Raw genomic sequence first — 19,462 nt, 5'->3', positions numbered from 1 at the left:
GTATTATATTATAAACTGGATGGAAAGATTTGAGTTACATCACTGATGTCATATAAATAACAAGAATATTAGAAGAAGAAATTGGATTTTAATAAAAACACAAAATGCTGGCAGAACTCAGCAGGCCAGACAGCATCTATGGGAGAAGGTAGTGACAACGTTTTGGGCCAAAACCCTTCATCAGGAGTGAAGTAACATGGGATGGTGGAGAGGGGATAAGAAGTGGGGGGGAGGGATGATGTAGAGAGCTGGGAAGTGATAGGCTGGAGAGAAATGGGCTGGGGGAAGGTGGAGAATTATGGGAAATAAAACAGGAAGAAAGGTGGGGCTGGGGGGAGATTATAGTGAGGAGGGAAAAGAGAAAGAGAACCGGACTAAAATAATAGATAAGGATGGGGGTAAGGGGGGGCAGGGGTATCAATGGAGGTCAGTGAGTTGGATGTTCATGCCGGCAGGCAGGAGGCTACCTAGGCGGGAGATAAGGTATTGCTCCATCGACCTGCGTGTGGCCTCATCTTGACAGCAGAGGAGGCCATGGACAGATATGTCGGAGTGGGAGTGGTCTGTGGAATTGAAGTGTGTGGCCACAGGGAAATCCCGCCACTGCTGGAGGACCGAGTACCGGTGTTCGGCGAAATGGTCTCCCAGTCTGCGGCGGGTCTCCCCAATGTATAAATGGCCACATCGGGAGCACCGGATACAGTATATCACCCCAGTTGACTTGCAGGTGAAGTGGTGCCTCTCCTGAAAGGACTGTTTGGGCCCTGGGATGGCGGTGAGGGAAGAAGTGTGGGGGCAGGTGTAGCACTTCTTCCATTTGCAGGGATGAGTGCCTGGAAGGAGGGATGGGGGGGGGGAATGAATGGATAAGGGAGTCACGTAGGGAGCGATCCCTGTGGAAAGCCGAGAGCGGGGGGGTGGGGAGGGGATGATGTGCCTGGTGGTGGGATCCCGTAGGAGGTGGCGGAAGTTACGGAGGATTGTATGTTGGATCTGTAGGCTGGTAGGGTGATAGGTGAGGACCAGGGGGACTCTATCCCTGGTGGGCTGGCGGGGGGATGGGGTGAGGGCAGAGGTGCGTGAAATATAGGAGACGCGATGGAGGGCAGAGTTGATAGTGGACAAAGGGAAGCCCCTTTCTTTAAAAAAGGAAGACATCTCCTTTGTCCTAAAACGAAAGGCCTCATCCTGAGAGCAGATGCGGCGGAGGCGGAGGAATTGAGAGAAAGGGATAGCATTTTTGCAGGAGACAGGGTGGGAGGAGGAATATTAAAATTGGATTTTAACACAATTTTATTTTGCTTCCTTCAGCCAGCTCTTTAAACTTCTAATTCAAATGCTTATCAATAGAGTACCAATTAAAAATATTGGCTTCCTTCACAAAAACAATCAGATTTTATCCTACCGATCTTTACCCTAATGGAAACTAAATACAAGCTGCTCGTGTACAAACCTTCACTTTTCAGATGCTGAGCGAACAGTGCCACTTTGGAATTTCTTGAGGTAAAACATAAATTTGCATAAGCCATCTGGTCAACTTGTAAACTTACAGTTTCTGGCACCGGCAACGTTGCTGACAATTGTCGCAACAGTGCCTGATTTTATTGCATTAATAAAGCCTTTACATGTTACAAAGCTAAATTGAGTCATGCAAAAGCTTCTAATATTTTTCAGCATGAGTGTAATTCCTGTAGTCTTCACTTAAGAACTCTGGTTAAAATTAAAAGTCAAAACTTGTGTTGGCTAAATTTTGAGTCGATGATCTAATTTGCAACCTTGTTGTAATAATACTTCACCTTATATATTTGTTCTAAAGTGTAAAGTAATTTCGCACTTCCTCTTAACAAAAATTAAATGTTTAGAGCCTAGATGTTGTATATTGACAAAATAATAGAGATTTGTTAACTTAGATAGCTAATTATTTTTTTAAATAGAACTAATGTTGAGTGAAAAGGTAGATCTATATCCTTAACTGGGATGATTCCTGTTTATTTTAAATATAGCACTTTCTTGGTGCAATGTATTAGGTTCATTTAACCTGCAATAGTAAGGTCAAAGTGTAAAGCACAATCAAAGATGATATAAAAAATACTGTTCTTGTTTGTATATGGACATGAAAATTGAAATGTTAAGTCCTGTGTAAACTTATTAATAATGCAGGTAAAAAAAATCTTCTTTCCTCTTTTCTACAATCTTCTCGCAGTTTTGAACAGCTCAGTCGATGTAGATGGTTTGAGAAAGTGGTTTGAGAATAACCTTGGAGAACTTCTGCACACTTACAGTTGCTAATCATTGTTTTATACAGCTCATAGAGTGAGAATGCAGAATTAACTTTATTGACACAGCCATTTTATACTATGCCATTTATTGCTCTAAACGTCGCAAAGCTGATGGAGCATTTTGAATTGCAGAATGCTTGTAAACTGGAGGAATACAGAAGATCATTTGCACACAATAATGTATCACCAGCTGCAATGAGATCAATAACCAATTTGTTTTCATAAGCTTGGTGGAGATGTAAATACTTGCTCTCAGAACTTGTTGATATAAAAGATACTATTGAAACATTCAAAGAAAACCTGAGAAGATTCCTTATTAACAATGTAAATGTGCATTTTTTATTAAACTCTACTGCCTCAACATTTGAGTGCATTGAACCAAAATATAAAATCAGAGAAACAATAATTACCCAGAATAAATTATGTTTGCAATCAGTTTTGGTGAAATCAAAATTAGGTACTTCGGTGTTTTGTGGCAAAGACATGGTATCATATCTCTTGCAATATGAACATACAGATTAAGAACAGCTACTCTGGCTGAGTGAGTTTTCTATTACATCCAAAAGGCAACTGGTAAGATTATTGGCAACTATATACTGACTCTCTAGTGTAGTTGATGAGCTGGAGATTTGGGAAGAGTTGATGGGCATGTTGGAAAGAATAAACTGCAGAGAAATAAGAGCTAAATGATCTGAGGTAACTTAAATCCAACGGGCCAAATGGCCAATTCTGGTGTCATAACTAAGTTTTCATTTTGATTTTCTATCCCACTTCTGTTGGTTATGGCATTAGAAGATGTGTACATGTCCCACGTATGTCTGGCATGTTGGTGTACAGGAGCATTTCTCAGTTCTGCATTCTTCAATGAGAATCTGATATTTCCACTGACTTCACATATGGGAACAATAGCTGAGGATGTCCATGTTATTTGAGCTGACCAAAATATTTATCAGGTCCACTGCCTGCAATCATCACTCCTTTACTTCCAAAACCCTGCTCTCACTGTCCTTCACACTGGGTCATGATCCTACATCTCCCTCAAGGATCCCATAATTACTGACAATGTGATGTCCATTGGCTCCCTTCCAGTTAATATGGCACTGCTGAACCTCAGCAACTTCTGGCTGGTGGCTAACGATACAAGGGTACCAACTAAATACTTTGTTTAGCACACTTTTTTCCACAAGAAATAGTCTATAACTTCCCTTTTGACTTGGAAGCAATTTGATGTGGCAGAACTGAGGCAAGGTGAGGCGGTGGTCATGTCGCCGAGAGCGTGGAAGAGCATGAATGATAGGGCATAGGCCGAACTGAAGCCGCAGGGTTCAGGGCCAGAGCATATTGAAGGGTTTGTACACGATGTTCAGATGGAGCTTTACAGGCTGAATCAAGGCAGTGAATTCTGGCGTATCCAAGTGACAGATCCATTGTTCAGACAGTGCCGGGCCAGACTGAAAAGGTCAGGGTGCCGGAGCCTGAGGCGAGGGGCAGACCAGATCCGGTGGCTTCTCAAAACGGCAGAACCTGATGTTCGGTCGGAAAGTTACACATAGCAAAAGTCAGGACGTCGGGGCCCGAGGAGAGATGGGGGCCAGTTTGGTTCGCTCAGCTCTGTGCTGAACTATGGGTCTCTGACTCTCTTTTCGGTCTTCAGTTCAGAAACGCTCTTTGCTTGCAATTACTGTTTGCATGGGGCGTTTTCTCATTGCACATTGGGTGCTTGACAGTTTTTTATGGGTAATTTTATTCTTTTTTATGGGCATAGTTTGGTTTATATTCTCTACATGTTGGGTGTATATATAGAGAGTGTTTTTCAGGTGTTTTGTTTTGTGGCTGCCTATAAGGAGATGAATCTCAGGGTTGTATAATGTATACATACTTTGATAATAAATGTACTTTGAACTTTGTCCTGCTTATGCAAAGGAAATAAAAGTCAAATTATCAACGGGACATCCTCCACTGAAGACAATAATTCTCAACTAATGTCATTGTCTCAGAAGATGATTTCAGAGCCAACTACTTGATCAGCAGTCACATACAGATCAGACAAGATGAGTGTAACTTCAAAACATAAAAGCTAATTTAAAGCAAAACAAGAGAGCCAAGAAATGCGAGTTTGTGTTCATTCTTACCTTAAGCAAAACACACACATGTCACAGGGTGGCATCATGACATATGCAACTCACTTATTTTTACATAAAATCCAGAATTAATTATTTAAACAAACAAGAATGCTTAATCAAACCATACATTTACAATACTACTCAGATACTAATGAAATATTAAATATACATCTCTCAGGCCTAAAGATTTAATCGCTGTTAAGGTTTGTTTACTCTTGTGGGTTGAAGTCTTTCCTGACAAGGGTGGGTTCACTCCCCTTGCCAGTTGAAACTATTGGCTGCAAAACAATCTCAGATTCTGGGCTGTCTCCATGGCGTTTGTCGGAGTTGACTGTGGGACTACAGGAAGTGGTTTTGACAGCTCTGGATACCTTTCTTCTCTAACAACCGAGGATTCTTCTCTCCCCAATTGATTGACACGTCATCTCCAGATGAGAGACGAAATTTCAACTGCGTAGAAGAGTGATCCAGTTCTGTCGTTCACCTTTCTGAGTACTCGTTTTTAATCTCCTCACCAGGGCTGCTTGTTCAGGAGTGAAACAGCGAACCTCAATTCATCCCAGCTGTTTGTCCCGCATCCTGCTTCTGAAACTGGGTTTGAGGAGATCCAAGCTTGACGACTAGGGTTGACCTAGAAACAGCATAGCTGGTGCATTGTTGCTTGTGGAGTGTGCTGCATTGCAATATGCAAGGAAGAAATGGGCCAGTTCATTGTTCAGTGTCAGTGTGGTGTGTTCTTCTGACATTGCTCGCAGTACACTCTTTATAATCGGGACAAACCTTTCAGCAAGTTGGTACTGTGCAGATGTAATATATCTTATTCCATTAATTTCCAGAAATGACTGAAACTGTTCCTCCACAAACTGTGGTCTATTGTCACTGACAAAGTCTTCTGGAACACCAATCCTTGAGAAGAGGCTTCTCAACACATCAGCAGTAAGCGAGGCTGAAGTGGCAGCTATTGGGAACATTGATGGTCACTTTGTAGCTGCATCCACTACTGCCAAGAAATTTGTGCCCATGAATGGTCTGGCAAAATCCACATGAATCCTCTGCTAGGAAATGCAGGCCATTCCCAGGGATGGAGAGGCACTGCTCTTGGCATCTTCTGGATGTGCTGGCATCCCACACAGTGCATGGAAAGATTCTTGATCTACTGAACTATCTCAGGCCATCAGATAGAGCTTTGAAAAAGATGGTTTTGAGTCAATCTGGTAATAGTGTGGTTACAGTTATTGACAGTGTATTATTATTCTTATTTACTTGAATTGTAATCCCATAATTGTTCTGGTGGGATTTAGACTGTCATGTCAAAATCAGTATTCCAGGTTTTGTGGATTCTACAATATATTATGCACTTTGGAATGCTTTTATTAGCTTTGGGATAAACTGACGAGACTTTTGGATGTATTTTGTGACTGACTGCAGATACTGGAAAATCGTCATTTTGTTTTGTACTCCAAACATTCTGTTTCAAGAGAAGTATTAAGCTGAGTACTGAGAACTTGGCAATCCAATTTTGCATGAAAGAATACATACACAATGCTGGAAGAATTCAGCAGGTCAGGCAGCATCCGTGAGAAAAGAGTAGCCAACGTTTTGGGCCGAGACCCTTCATCAGGATTGAGGGGGAAGAGAGGGCTGAAGCCCAGTAATAGAGATAGGGGAGGGGTAGGGCCTAGAGGCGCCAGGTGGAAAACCAATCAGAGGAAAGATAAAAGGGGGAGGAGATAAGCATGAAAGAACTGTAGAGATAAAGAAGCAGAAAGTTAAATGGGGAGACAAGCAGAGAGGGACCTGGGATCGGGGGGGGGGCGGGGGGGTGGAATGACCGGAAATTGGAGAATTCAATGTTCATACCACCAGGCTGGAGGCTACCCAAACGGTAGATGAGGTGTTGCTCCTCCAACCTGAGTTTGGCCTCATTATGGCAGTAGGGGAGGCCATGTATGGACATATCTAGATGGGAATGAGAGGCAGAGATGAAGTGGGTGGCAACTGGGAGGTCCTGTCTATTGTGACAGATGGAGCATAGGTGCTCGACGAAGCAGTCCTCAAATCTGCATTTTTGTGTTCCAATTTTGCATGATCTATGTGTGAAGGAGGACAAACCACTGGAGGGCTCAAGAAAGATGGATTAATTGGAAGCACATTAGAAGAAGCAGGCACTTTTAACTTCACCTCAAATGGAGTGTATGGGAACATTTTAAATATTAATACAGTCGGCTCTCCTTATTCGTGGATTCCGCTTGCGTGGATTCAACCAATCGCGGTTCGAGAAAATCTGGAAGTTCTCTCTCCAACACTCGTTATTTGAGCATGTACAAACTATTTTTTCTTGTCGTTATTCCCTAAACAATACAGTATAACAACTATTTACATAGCATTTACATTGTATTAGGTATTATAAGTAATCTAGAAATGACTTAAAAGTACAGGCAGTCCCCGGGTTATGAATGAGTTCCATTCCTGAGTCCGTCTTGTAGTCAGATTTGAAGTCGGAACAGGTATATCCAGTATTATTTAGTGTCAGTTAGTCAAACATTTTTCTTAGTATACATTACATATTTTACCTTTCTATGCATATAAAACAGCTAAGAAACATAAGTATTTCAATAATTAAAACACTGCGTTGCATAGTAATAATTGTAGCTTTCATCGGGGCAGGCCTTTCACATGCTCCATTAAAATTGTTCCGATCATTGACCGACTGTAGCCTAACACTTTTCCAATGACCGATGACATTCCACCTCTTTCTGATTGCTTTATTACTTCCACCTTACTTTCAATCGTGATCGTGATTATTTTTGTGAACAGAAACACCGCGGATTCAGAGCTGCACCGCCAGGTCCTAATGTCCACCGCACTGAGATTGTTAAATAAAGTCTGGGGTTCCACTCTGTCCTAAAGACCACCACACTGAGCCAGGTTAAATAAAGGACTTGAGCATCCACAATTTTTGGTATCCGCGGGGGGTCTTGGAACCAATGCCCCGCGGATAAGGAGGGCCGACTGTAATCTTTTTGGGACTTTTGTCACAGAACTTGTGTATCAGCTTTGAAGTTATTGGAAAAAATATTAGTTACAGATAAATCAACCAACCATGCAGCATAATTCATTGAAAAATATGGTTTGGAGTACTTTTAAATATTTATTTGAAAATAGCACCTGAGTTTCTACATCAAAATATCGCTATGTTGTATTTCCCTTATAAGAAGTCCTTTGGAATTACTGTTTCACATGAGCTAACTGACTAATTAACTTTATTTCGGGCTGCCATCAGTATTTTGAATGCTCCAGTGGGAATCATTATTTCTCATATCGATGACCTGATCTCCCTTTGTTATTGCCTCAGCATGAGTCCTGAAATTACTGATGTCTTTGTGGGCTGTTTTATGCAGGAGAGGGAAATCCTCATTAATGCAATGAATTCCAGTTTACAAAAATTGGAGTCTTCCACACTCAGAAACAAGAACACAGGTCATGTTGTGAAGACCAAGAAGAAACGATAATGGTAATAACTTGCAATGTAATAGGAGGTTCAAGAGTTTAGGAGGATCAAACTGTATTTAAAAAAAAATACAAGTGAAGGAATAGATGTCAATGAAGAAGGAGGAAGGAAAGCAAATGATGGGTAGAGACAATAAAATAAAAAGAAAGGCTGAAATGAGAAAGTCTGGAATGAGCCTGATACTGAGTACAAAATATTTAATGTCTGCACTATTTGAAAAGGAGGGCAGAGCTTAGCCAAGATGGCACTAAATGGCAACTCCTTTGCTTGCATCTTCAGAAACAGCTCTATTTCCATCTTTAATACCTCTATTTTTCCCTTTCAGGGTCCTTTTCAAGGCCCTGATCTGGAGTTACACGCTGAATTTGGTTCTTTGCGGGAATGGGGGGAGACCCGTTCTCAGGGTCTCACGACTGGCTGTTATCTGACATCCCAAGGGCACAGCCTAAGAGTTCAGCTCGCCTTTGGAGACCTAGGATCTCTGGGCTCTGGAGGTGGGCGGATTGAAGGTCAGTATCCCAACAGACCGGTGTGTTGTGGGAGCCGGAGGATCTTTGGCTGTGTGCCCAAAGACCTGAGATCTTTGGGCACAGAGCTTGGAAAAAGCAAAATGCAATGGACTTTTAGCATTTTAAACCAGTGAGTTGATTGTGATGTTTCCCCTTTCACTGTGAAATGGAGACATCTCTTTCTCCTTTATTAGGGAGCAAGAGAACCTGTGATATGTCGAATACTGGGTGAATGTGTAGTCTTTGGAGCACTGCAAGTCTGTGTCTTTGCTGTTGCTTTTGCTGTATGCTTGAGTGCTTGGTGGTGGGTGCCAATACTTTTTTTTTGTCAGTGGGGGGAGGGGGTATCGTTGTTTGCTGCAGCTTACGTATGAAAGGGAGGGGAGCTGGGGGTACTTGGGAGTCCTAACATTTAACTGTCATTCATTCTTTGGATATTCCTCTGTTATTGTGGATGGTTGTGCAGAAAAAACCATTTCAGGATGTATATTGTATATATTTCTCTGACATTAAATGTACCTTTGAATCCTTTGAAGACTTAAAGCATCAAAGTTCGAAGTAAATATACTATCAAGGTAAATACATTAAATCTCTGAGTTGTATATGACGTATTTTCTTCCAGGCATACTCAAGAATAACATAATAGAACCAATGAAAGACCACAACAACTGGGGCGTTCAACCAGTGTGCAAAAGACGATAAGCTGTGCAATTAAGAAATGAAAAAAAATCAATATCAAGAACATGAGATGAGGAATCCTTGAAAGTGATTGCACAGGTTGTGGGAATATTTCAATGATGGGGCAAGTGAAGATGAGTAAGTTATCCCCTCAGTCAACAGGTTCAAGGGCCACAACATCTGTGGTGTACTTTGTGTTTAGGTTCAAGAACCTGGTGGTTGAAGAGTATCAACTGTTCCTGAACCTGGTGGTGTGAGTCCAGAGTCTCCTGTACCTTCTTCCTGATGGCAGCAGTGAGAAAAGAGCATAATCTGGAGGTGGGGGGTTGGGGGTCCCAGATAATTGCGGAAGAAAATTTAAAGCATTATTGCCGATTAGGGAGCCATTTCTGCCATGACTGCAGTACTGTCTGTTCTTGGTAAATTGCCAACTAACTACGTGTACCTGGCTATAAGCAACTGACTCCCATGCTTGCTTGTACATTAAGAAGGATGGGTATCTTGTTTTTCTTTGGAATCATTGTTCTGTAATCTGCCCTATCGCTGCAGGCAGAGTAACTTTTAAGCTGCTTGGTGCTTCGGGTTATCACCTAGAACGTGCTATTCTATTCTATTTGTGTGATTAAGTGCTCCTTGTCACGTAGATTTTGACTACAAAATCTGAGTGTATTCTTTTGTTGGGCTGAGTCTTAGAACTCTGCTTTTTTAGGTGTCTGAGCTCTCCATGATACCATGCTAAAGTAAAGGCTTTCTGAAACAACCTCCCTCTGGGTCTGAGTAATATTTTTCCGCAGCAATAATGGATGATGACTTCCTCTGACAGTGCTTCATGTAAGTGTACTCAATGGTGGGGAGGGCTTTACCCGTGATGGACTGGGTTATATCCACCTCTTTTTATAAGATGTTCATTCAAGAGCTTTAGTGTTTCCATACCCGGCTATTATGTAGCCAGTCAATATACTCTCCACTACACATCTATAGAAGTTTTAGATGTTATGCCAAATCTTCGTAAACTCCTAAGGAAGTAGAGGAGCTGCCATGCTTTCTTTGCAAGTGCACTTACGTGTTGGGTCCAGGACAGGTCCTCTGAAAAAAATAATGCTGATGATATTAAAGTTGATGACATTCTTTACATATGATCCTCCAGTGAGGACTGACTCATGGAGCTCTGGTTTTCTGGGGCAAAACACAACTTTCATTAACTGGAAGTGTAATAATGCTAATTTTATTTACACAGAAGGCTAGGACGTTTGCTTTTATGGAAGAGGCAATATAAACAATCAACTGGAAATTGTCCTGTGGAGTCCTGCTGGTTCTGCTTTCATTGATCTGAGCTGCTTTTGTATTTAAATTTACTCATCAACCTTTGCACAAATTAACATAAAATAATCAATACATAGCCCTTAACATAGTTTCAATCAGGATTGCTGATTGTATTAGTGCCTTTGTTGATTTAAAAAAAATATTTTATATGTTTTATTTATCTGTGAGTTTGCTTTGACTACCAGAGCAATATTTCAAGGTTTTTGATGGACAGGATTGGATAGAAATAGATCAAAATATGTTAGCAAATGCCAGGCTTGTTGGTGATGTGCTGATAATCGGGATGTTCGGTGAACCACTGTATTGACAAATCAAGCTTTTTCAATCAAACAGGATTTAGTGTACTCTCAGACCTCTCAAATAGTCCAAAAGATCCTTGCAATTCACTTCATTTTTCAACCTCTAGTCATAGCAAAAAATTTCCTCAGGGCAAAAAGTGATTGGAATGCAATCTACCTATGCATCATTGAATGGCAACTTCTGACAACCTCCACAATTACAACAATCTCAGCCTCCTGTGGAGTCAACTCAACCATGAAAACTTGCACTCACTTGTAAGTCCCACTGAGAGACCCAGCAGTCAACCACCGTGTAACTTACAATTGCTTCCTAATATATCACATAAATGAATGACAGGCCTGATTATGTAACGTGTAGGGTAGATGCTTCCTTCATCTCACACTGTGTTTAACCTGTGAATGAAGTAATGGAGGAGATATGCAACACTTACTCACCCACTGCATAACCTGTAATACAGTCAGTAGTTGAGAATTTGCCTACCAATAGATGCCTAATGCTGGTCCATTGTATTTTAAAGACTGACTTACATCAGAACATGTGGAATGTTTTATTATTTCAAGAAGGATATTCCTTTTTAATAGGATTGTCTTTGAAAGTTTAATTTAATTGAACAAGTTATTCTACAACTGTACCCAGAGGGCTGTAGAGAGATTGTGACTGTAGAGCTCCAGTTATATGGGTTTGATCCAGTGACACGGGTTATTGCCTCTATGGATTTTGCACATTCCTTCTGTGAGCCTGGATGGTTTTCTCGGGGGTTTTTATTGTTTCCTTTCAGACATCAATGATCTGACGGTAAGTTAATTGGCCATTATAAATTGCATTTCTAATCATTACCTTGCACTGCTCAGCTGTCACTTCCAACTGCATTTGTCCAACGGGTGTGGGTATTGCTTGAATAGCACTTGTTGCCCATGCCTGATTGTACCTGAACTGAGAGCTCAAGTGGTCATTTCAGAGTCAACTATATAAATGAATATGTATTTATTTTCATGATGAACCAAATGAGGTTGGTAAATATTTTTTGAAAGATATCATAAAAGTAAATAGATTTTGATGCAATTCTGGTAGTTTTGTCACTATTATTGACACTAAATATATAAGACCAGTTACACGGGAGCAGAGTTATATCACCTGGCCCATTGTATCTGCTATGCCATCCTATTATTATCCCTCTCAACTCCATTCTCTGTCTTCTCCTCATAACCTGTGATGCCCTTACTAATTAAGAACCTATCAACCTTGGCTTTAAATATACCATATGACTAGGCCACCACAGCTGTCTGTGGCAACAAATTCCACAGATTCACTCTCCTCGAGATAAAGAAATTCTTCCTGTTCTTTGCTGTAAGGGGACATCCTTGCTTTCTGAGGCTGTACCCTCTGGTCCTGAACTCCCCACTATGAGAAACAACCTCTCCTGGTCCATTCTATCTATGCCTTTCAATATTCAATAGATTTCAATGAGATCCCCACTCATTCTTTTAAAATCCAGTGAGTAAAGGCCCTGTGTCATCAAATGCTCCTCACACCTTAACTCTTTCATTCCCAGGATAATTCTTGTGAATCTCCTCTGGACCTTCTCCAATGCCAGCACATACTTTCTTACACAACACAGAAACTTGTCCTTTGGCTCAATTCGTCCATGCTTACCAAGTTGCCAACCTGAACTAGTCCTATTTTAAAGGTTCAAGGTTTATTTATTTTCAAAGTATACATCTCTGAAATTCTTCTTCTCCAGTTACCCACAAATCCAAGAAAGAAAAGAATGGCAACACGAACATCAAAAAAAGAACAAAATTGGAACAGGCACATCGACCTCCAAATCCCCTTCACCCACACACAAAATAATGAGAGACTGTGTGAAAAATGCAGAATATAAAAACTGTAAGACTGAAGAAAAGTCCATAGTCCAAATCCATATTCAAAGCGCAGAAAATCTGGGTAATATTCACTGGGCACAGTGGCGGCTTCTCTCCCTGATAGCAGAGCGATCCCACCAGCAATCAAAAGGCAGTCTCCCCTCTCCGGCAGCAGAGCGATCCCACCAATGATCATAAGGCAGTCTTCCCTCTCTGGCAGCAGAGTGATCCCACCAGCGATCAAAAGGCAGTCTCCCCTCTCCAGCAGCAAAACGATCCCACTAGTGATCAAAAGGCTTTTTCACAACTTTCTGATCATACCCACTTTGCCCTCTCTCCAGTGCACTCAGCACTGTAGCAATGTTTGAGAGAAACCAATGGTTCTGGTTTAAAAGGCCCAAGTATGACCTGAGTTGTGACGCATTTTCCAGTTTGGATGCCTGTAGCATTGCTTCAGTCTTTTGTGACTTATGTAAGCCATGCTTGTGAGTGACATGTCCACAATATTAGATTTAATTCTTGAAAAACTCATATTGCTCTCTCTTTGCATGTAGACCATTCTCACTTGGTAATCACTTTACCAAGGTTCTGGAGGTGCTCTTTATCACTTTTGCCAGTCAAAATCATGCCATCAAGGTAATGTTGTGTTCCTGGGATATCCTGGAGCACTTGGTCCATTGCTATTTTCCACATTGCTGGAGCTAGTAGGATGCCAAGTACAAGACGGTTATACTGGAACAGTTCCTTGAGAGTGTTGAATGTGAGGAACTTCCTGCTTGACTCCTCAACCTGCATTTGCAGATAGGCTTGTGACAAGTCAATCTTTGAAAACCTCTCCCCGCCTGCCAAAGAAACAAAATTGCCTTTTATTTGTGGCAGGGGATACTACCCAGTATGCAGCACCAGGTTTATGCTCACCTTGAAATGCCTACACATGTGCATGGCTCCAGCCTTCCCTTTCTCGATCACTGGATGTGGCCCAATCGCTTCACTCAAACTTGGAGAGAATTCCAGATGCCTCCAAGCTCTGCAGTTCTGCATCCACTTTAGAAAGTAGTGTGTAAGGCACTGGACATGTTTTATGGAATCTTGGTGTTGCTGTTTCATCCAGTTTAATTCTGGCCTTCATGCCTTTGAGTTTACCAATCCCTTTCGCAAACATCTACTCACTTGCATTAAGTACTTTGCCAGTCTAGTTGGATTTTTCTCAGCCATTCACGTCTGAAAGCATAAGCCTTAAACAGTTGTGTCTGGCCTTCATACGTCACATTCAAGGCCGGAGTAACCTAGTAGCAAAAGTAGCAAATGCTCCGGGCCCCGCATTTTTGAGGGCCCTGCACTAAATGCTTGCAAGCTGCAGTCTGGTGAAATTGGCATCTCTCACCGTATTCTCATGACAATCTGGCAACGCTGTTGTTTTCATGTCGGGGGAGCTGTATGGTGTGTGTGTGTGTGCAGGCGTGTGTTGGCTCCATGCTGTGCCGTGGTGACCTTTGTGCTGTCTCCCACGCTCTCAAGCTGTTGTAGCGTACGATGTTACGCCGCTGGATGGTGCGCCGCCGCAGTGAGCCTGCGACAAGGGATGTGCGACTCAACCGTTTTATGTGACCCAGTTCATGATTCCTCATTTTTTTCCTGATTTTAGGTAGTCCGAACCAGATCAGGAAAATACAAGATCAGATTAGACTGTGAGTTTCGTGTCGCTAAACGTGTTGGTTCCCACCTTGTGAAGAAATGGAGACTGAACATGCAAACAAAGGAAGGGGACATAAATCATACCTATCTAAAACAACACCTGAGAAATTCATCAATCTGATTGGATCCAGCATACTGGATCACATTATCGGTGAAGTGAAGAAATACAAGTATTATTCTGTTTCATTGGATTCTACTCCAGATATATCTAATGTGGACCAGCTGACTTTGACTGTGCACTATGTTTTGCCGGCTGGACCAGTTGAAAGATTTGTGAAGTTTTTGGATATGGAAGGTCATAGCGATGAACAGCTCGCTCAAAGTTTACCTGACTTTTTAAAGGAAAATGACATTGATATAAAAGACTGCCGTGGTCAAAGTTATGACAATGACAGCAACATGTGTGGCAAGTACAGTGGCTCACAAACACGAGCTAAATGAGTTTGCGGATTACATTCCATGTTTTGCACATTCACTAAATTTGGTTGGAAAATGTGCAGCTGAATGTTGTCAAGAAGCATTAATTTTATTTCAATTTGTAGAAAGCCTGCACACACTTTTTTCTGCTTCTATTTATCGGTGGGATCTCCCTCCTGCTGCATTATCTGATGGTGGTACTCATTTGCGCATTGTGAAAGGAATGTCAGATAGCAGGTGGTCAGCTCGTGCAGGTGCAACAAAAGCACTTTTACACAGCTTTTCTGCAATAAAACAAGTCTTGGATGACATTTCAAGTAACAATGATCAGAAGGCAGAGCCCGATTACAGGCTCGTGGACTGCTTTCAACCATGACGAAGTTGGAAACAGGGATAATGGTCATATTGTGGGATCAAGTATTAGTGTTTTCAAATGGCCAGTGCTTCTTTACAAACTTCTGGCCAAGACTTGAACACAGCTTGTACACTCTATGAATCCTTGCATGGATATATTCAAGCTATGCAGTCTACTTTTTCAGACATTGAGCAAAAAGCCAACGATCTGACTAAGTGTGAAGATTATCAACAGCAAACTCAAAGAAAACACAAGCAAAATCGCACGTTTGATGATTTCAGTGGTCCCAGCACTCTTGATCCACTTGTTGAATCTCAAATGCCTTCTCAGAAGTTTAAAAGCCAAACATTTCTTGCCATTATTGACAGCTTGCTTTCTGCCCTGTCAAAAAGGCAGAAAGCTTATCTAAAGGTGAATGGTGTTTTTGGATTCCTTCATCAGTTACAGTGGTTTATACCTGAAGAGATCGTAAAAAGGTCATTAAATCATATCCAGAAGATCTGGAAAAAAGACTTGATGAAGAATTTGTGCAGTTTACTGAACTGTTGAAAACTGATCTTGCTTTTCATATTGGCGCCAAACAAGACCTTGTAGAGTTACAGTTGTACAGTTTGATAACTGACAATTCTTTGGACTCATGTTTTTCAAATGTAGAAAATGCCTTGCGCATCTATTTGTCACTCATGGTTACCAACTGCAGAGGAGAACGCTCATCTTCAAAACTGAAAAGGATTAAAAATGAAGTAAGGAGCACCATGGATCAAAACAGACTGAACAATCTCACTCTAATGAGCACTGAACATGAACTTCTGCATGAAATAGACATTTCCAGTATCATCAAAAATTTGCTTATGCTAAATCTAGAAAAAGTAACTTTTAAATTGTAGTTCTGTTACTTTTGATATTTGAAATTGATACCCACATGTAAATAATACTATTACTGAAGTGTCAGACATTTGTTATATTATCTGGCTGTGTAGCAAATGAAAAAATTGAATTACTTTACTATGTAAGTAAATAATTTATCTTTTAATACTTACATGCATTTTTTTAATTTAGGGCCCCTTTATAACACATGCTACAGGCCCTGCACTAGCTTAATCTGGCCCTGGTCACATTTACTTTCAGTTTGTCTTTGTGAGACACTTTTTCACCTGTGTAAGTCTTTAGCATCACTGAGGTCTTCTCTAATGGTATCTTAGAGAACAATCCGTTGTAGTCAGACTCTGGAACAATGTCAAAGCTGACCCTGTATCTAGCTCCATTTTCAGCTTTACACCAGACACAACTATTGTAATCCAGATGATGTTGTGATCTGCTTCAATTACACTATGTAGTTCTTTCAATGTCAGTTCACATTTGTCAGACTCTATGTTGTCTGATTCTATTTTCATTTGTTAACTTTATGTATTTACTTAGTTTTGTGTTTGAGACTTTTCACTCTGCTGTGTTGTTTCTATCTGCTTTGGCCTCACTGAACTTGTGTCCACATAGCATGACTCCAGTTTATCACGCTTCGTTCAGTCTCTTCCTATCTACAGTACATATGATATGTTACATGCTCTCAATCACTTCAGTCACTTTAGTTCCCTGGCCCTATTTGCCTCAATTTCATTTTCACTGTGGATGTCCAGTCCCTATTGTTATGCTTTTTAGGAATGGTTAAACATGAGAACATTTTATTTACAAAAATGACTTCAGCTCAACACAGAACACGTGCCAGCAGCTCACCAATGCCATTTCTGGTTCTGGGGTGAACTGCCCACATTGCCCACTGGGAAATAAAGTTCTTTATTATGTACACACATAATAACACATCTTCCCCCTTTAAAGAAAAGCAAACACAATATTATGACCTCATAAACCTGCAAGGAACAATACTGTTTTCCACCAAAAATACTTACATTAACTTCAATTATAATGAGCAAATGCAGTCCCTTATTCACTTACTAATTTTCAATCAGTCTCTGAGATGGTTTGATGATCATTCTTGTTCTGCTATTTGCTTCCGCAGATGTATAGCTTTCATTTGTTGTATTAGTATTTGTGTATTTCTGAGAACTGTGATCAATGTGTTCACTTTTTACCCATGCTGTCCCCTTTGGTGTACTGAGAACTGACACAACAAAGATATGAATTGGAGCTTGTGAATGTAGTTCCACATGAACTTTCTTGGAAGTGTCCCTCACTCCATCTAGATCAACTTAGAACATGTAACTACTTTCTCTTGCAGATATCCTTGCATGGACCATGTGCCAGAATTGTGATCTCAGATTCACACGATCTCCAGGCTTCAGGACTGGTAGGCTTTTTGGAGTCTTGTTGTGATCCTGTTTTTGTTCGTCTTTTCCTTGCACTTTAATGAATTTGACTTGTGTGACCCTTTAGATGTCAACAGGTTTTCATGTACTGGAAGGTTAGTGCGCATGCACTGACCTGTCAGCATTTGGGCTGGTGAAATGCCATTCTGCAGTGGCGCACTTTTGTATATCACCAGACTTTTGTGGAAGTTCTCTCATCCATCTTATACCTTCTTCATGAGTCCCTTCGCTACCTGACTGAACTAGGTCATTAGATTTGGGGTGATATAGATTTGTAGTTATATGTCAAAACCCTCAAACTTTGGCAAAGGCCTCAAATTCAATGCTCGAAAATTGTGGATCATTGTCTGGTACTACCTCACATGCCTCAGAAACAGTTCTGAGGAAGACGATGACCACCTTGCTAAATGTTGATTGCAATGTTGCAATCTCTGGGTAATTGGAAAATTAGACTGTTACAACAATATGACTCTTCCCATTACAATAAAACAAATCCATCCCAACAGGGAGTGGTGCACGCTGTTCTGCTTGCTGCTTTGTTATGTAGATAAGGCATATTCCACATGAAGCAATGGTCTAGCTGATGTCTTGGTTCATTCTTGCCCAGTACATCACCTCTCAAGGTCTATGCATACGTTTTCCCACACTAAAATGCCCTTTTGTATCTTCTGGAACATTTCCTTGCTAGAATCTAGACACTAGAATCACAAACCTGCTCCTTTGAAGACCGTATCTTCCGCTGTTGATAGTTTGGCTCTGCATGCCCAATTATCCTAAATACACACTGGAGAATCTCACATTCTCAACTGTTGGCCATCTCCTTTCTGTATTGTCTCTTTGAATACTTTCATTGTGTCATTTGTCTCTGCTGCTTTCCTAATCTTCTCTGTTCTAGTAGAAGATGCTGGAATGGAAGTGATAATCATGTCCACATGGGCCTGTATAGCAGTATTAATCTCTTGGCCACACTTTCTTTCTTGTTGACTGCTTGAAACAATGCTTCAGCAGCAAGCATATATTTTACCAGTGTGTACATCATCTTCGCATCATATTTCTGTAGCTTATCACATGTACTGTACCTCATGGGACAGTCATTCAGTGAATTGGGCATAAGTGAGACCAACAGTATATGGTCTGTCTCCGCTTCCTGCACCTTAACATGTGCTGGCGAGAAGCCCTTTTTCTATTTATGCATAGTTTGCTTCCACACTTGTCAACACCTTTGATGCATATGCCACAGGTTGCCATGTGTTATTATGCTGCTGCTCCAAGGCCATATCAGGGTACATCAACCAAAATCCTTGTACACCTTTCCAGATCATAAAACTTCAGCATAGGCTCTTCAGTTAGGACTCTTTTCAGCATCTGGAAATACTTTCTTGTTCGTGAGACCAAATCCACTCATTACGCTGCTCAAAGCATGACCTAAGTAGTGCTGACACACTGGACAGTCAAGGAAAGAACTTAGCCAAGTAAGTCACCACCCCCAAGAAACATCTCACCTCATCCATGTTTTGGGGCCTCTCCAAGTTTTCAATGATAGACATCTTTCTTGGTTCAGGGTTCACTTCCTCTTCCAATACGACATCTCCTATGAAAGTCAGTGTATTTTCACTGAACTCACATTTCTCTTTATTTAATTTCAAATTGATATTCCAAGTCACGTCAAGCACCTGCTTCAATTGTGCATCATGTTCATTGTTGGTGGACTGGCCCACAGTGATGTTATCCATGGATAACAGATTCACCTGGGCTCCAGTGTCAAGCTTGAATGGAATTACTGTTTCATTCACTCACTGGAACTATCCATTCCATCTTACCAACACCAACAGTCTGTAGAGAATCCACAAAGACTTCCTCCATTTCCTCATCAACAGCGTGCACCCTCCTCTTGGTAGCTCCAGCTTTCCAGGACTTTGCATAATTCTTCTTCTTCCCACAATTACTGCAGGACTTTCCATAAACAGGACACGTCTTTTTAATGTGCTCACCACCGCATTTGCTGCATCTACTGTTTGATCCTGCTTCTTTGCTTTGCTGTGCATTGGGAAATGCCTTGTGTGCAGCTCCTCTGTTTTCATAACATGCA

At 41.2% G+C, this 19,462-nt stretch overlaps 1 long non-coding RNA gene across 1 annotated transcript in view; it reads left to right on the top strand.

Annotated features, from left to right (window-relative positions):
* Positions 1 to 17,352, top strand: part of LOC132404765 (uncharacterized) — a 43,667-nt gene extending 26,315 nt beyond the window's left edge. The window contains exon 4 of the long non-coding RNA XR_009515671.1: positions 17,286 to 17,352. This is a non-coding gene — a long non-coding RNA (uncharacterized LOC132404765). The remainder of the gene's footprint in view (positions 1 to 17,285) is intronic.
* Positions 17,353 to 19,462: the final 2,110 nt, after the last annotated feature.

The sequence above is a fragment of the Hypanus sabinus genome, chromosome 2 (assembly GCF_030144855.1).
Source record: "Hypanus sabinus isolate sHypSab1 chromosome 2, sHypSab1.hap1, whole genome shotgun sequence".
Taxonomy (NCBI): Eukaryota; Metazoa; Chordata; class Chondrichthyes; order Myliobatiformes; family Dasyatidae; genus Hypanus; species Hypanus sabinus.
Note: the sequence above shows the minus strand (reverse complement) of the source record. Positions and strands in the feature narration are given on the sequence as shown.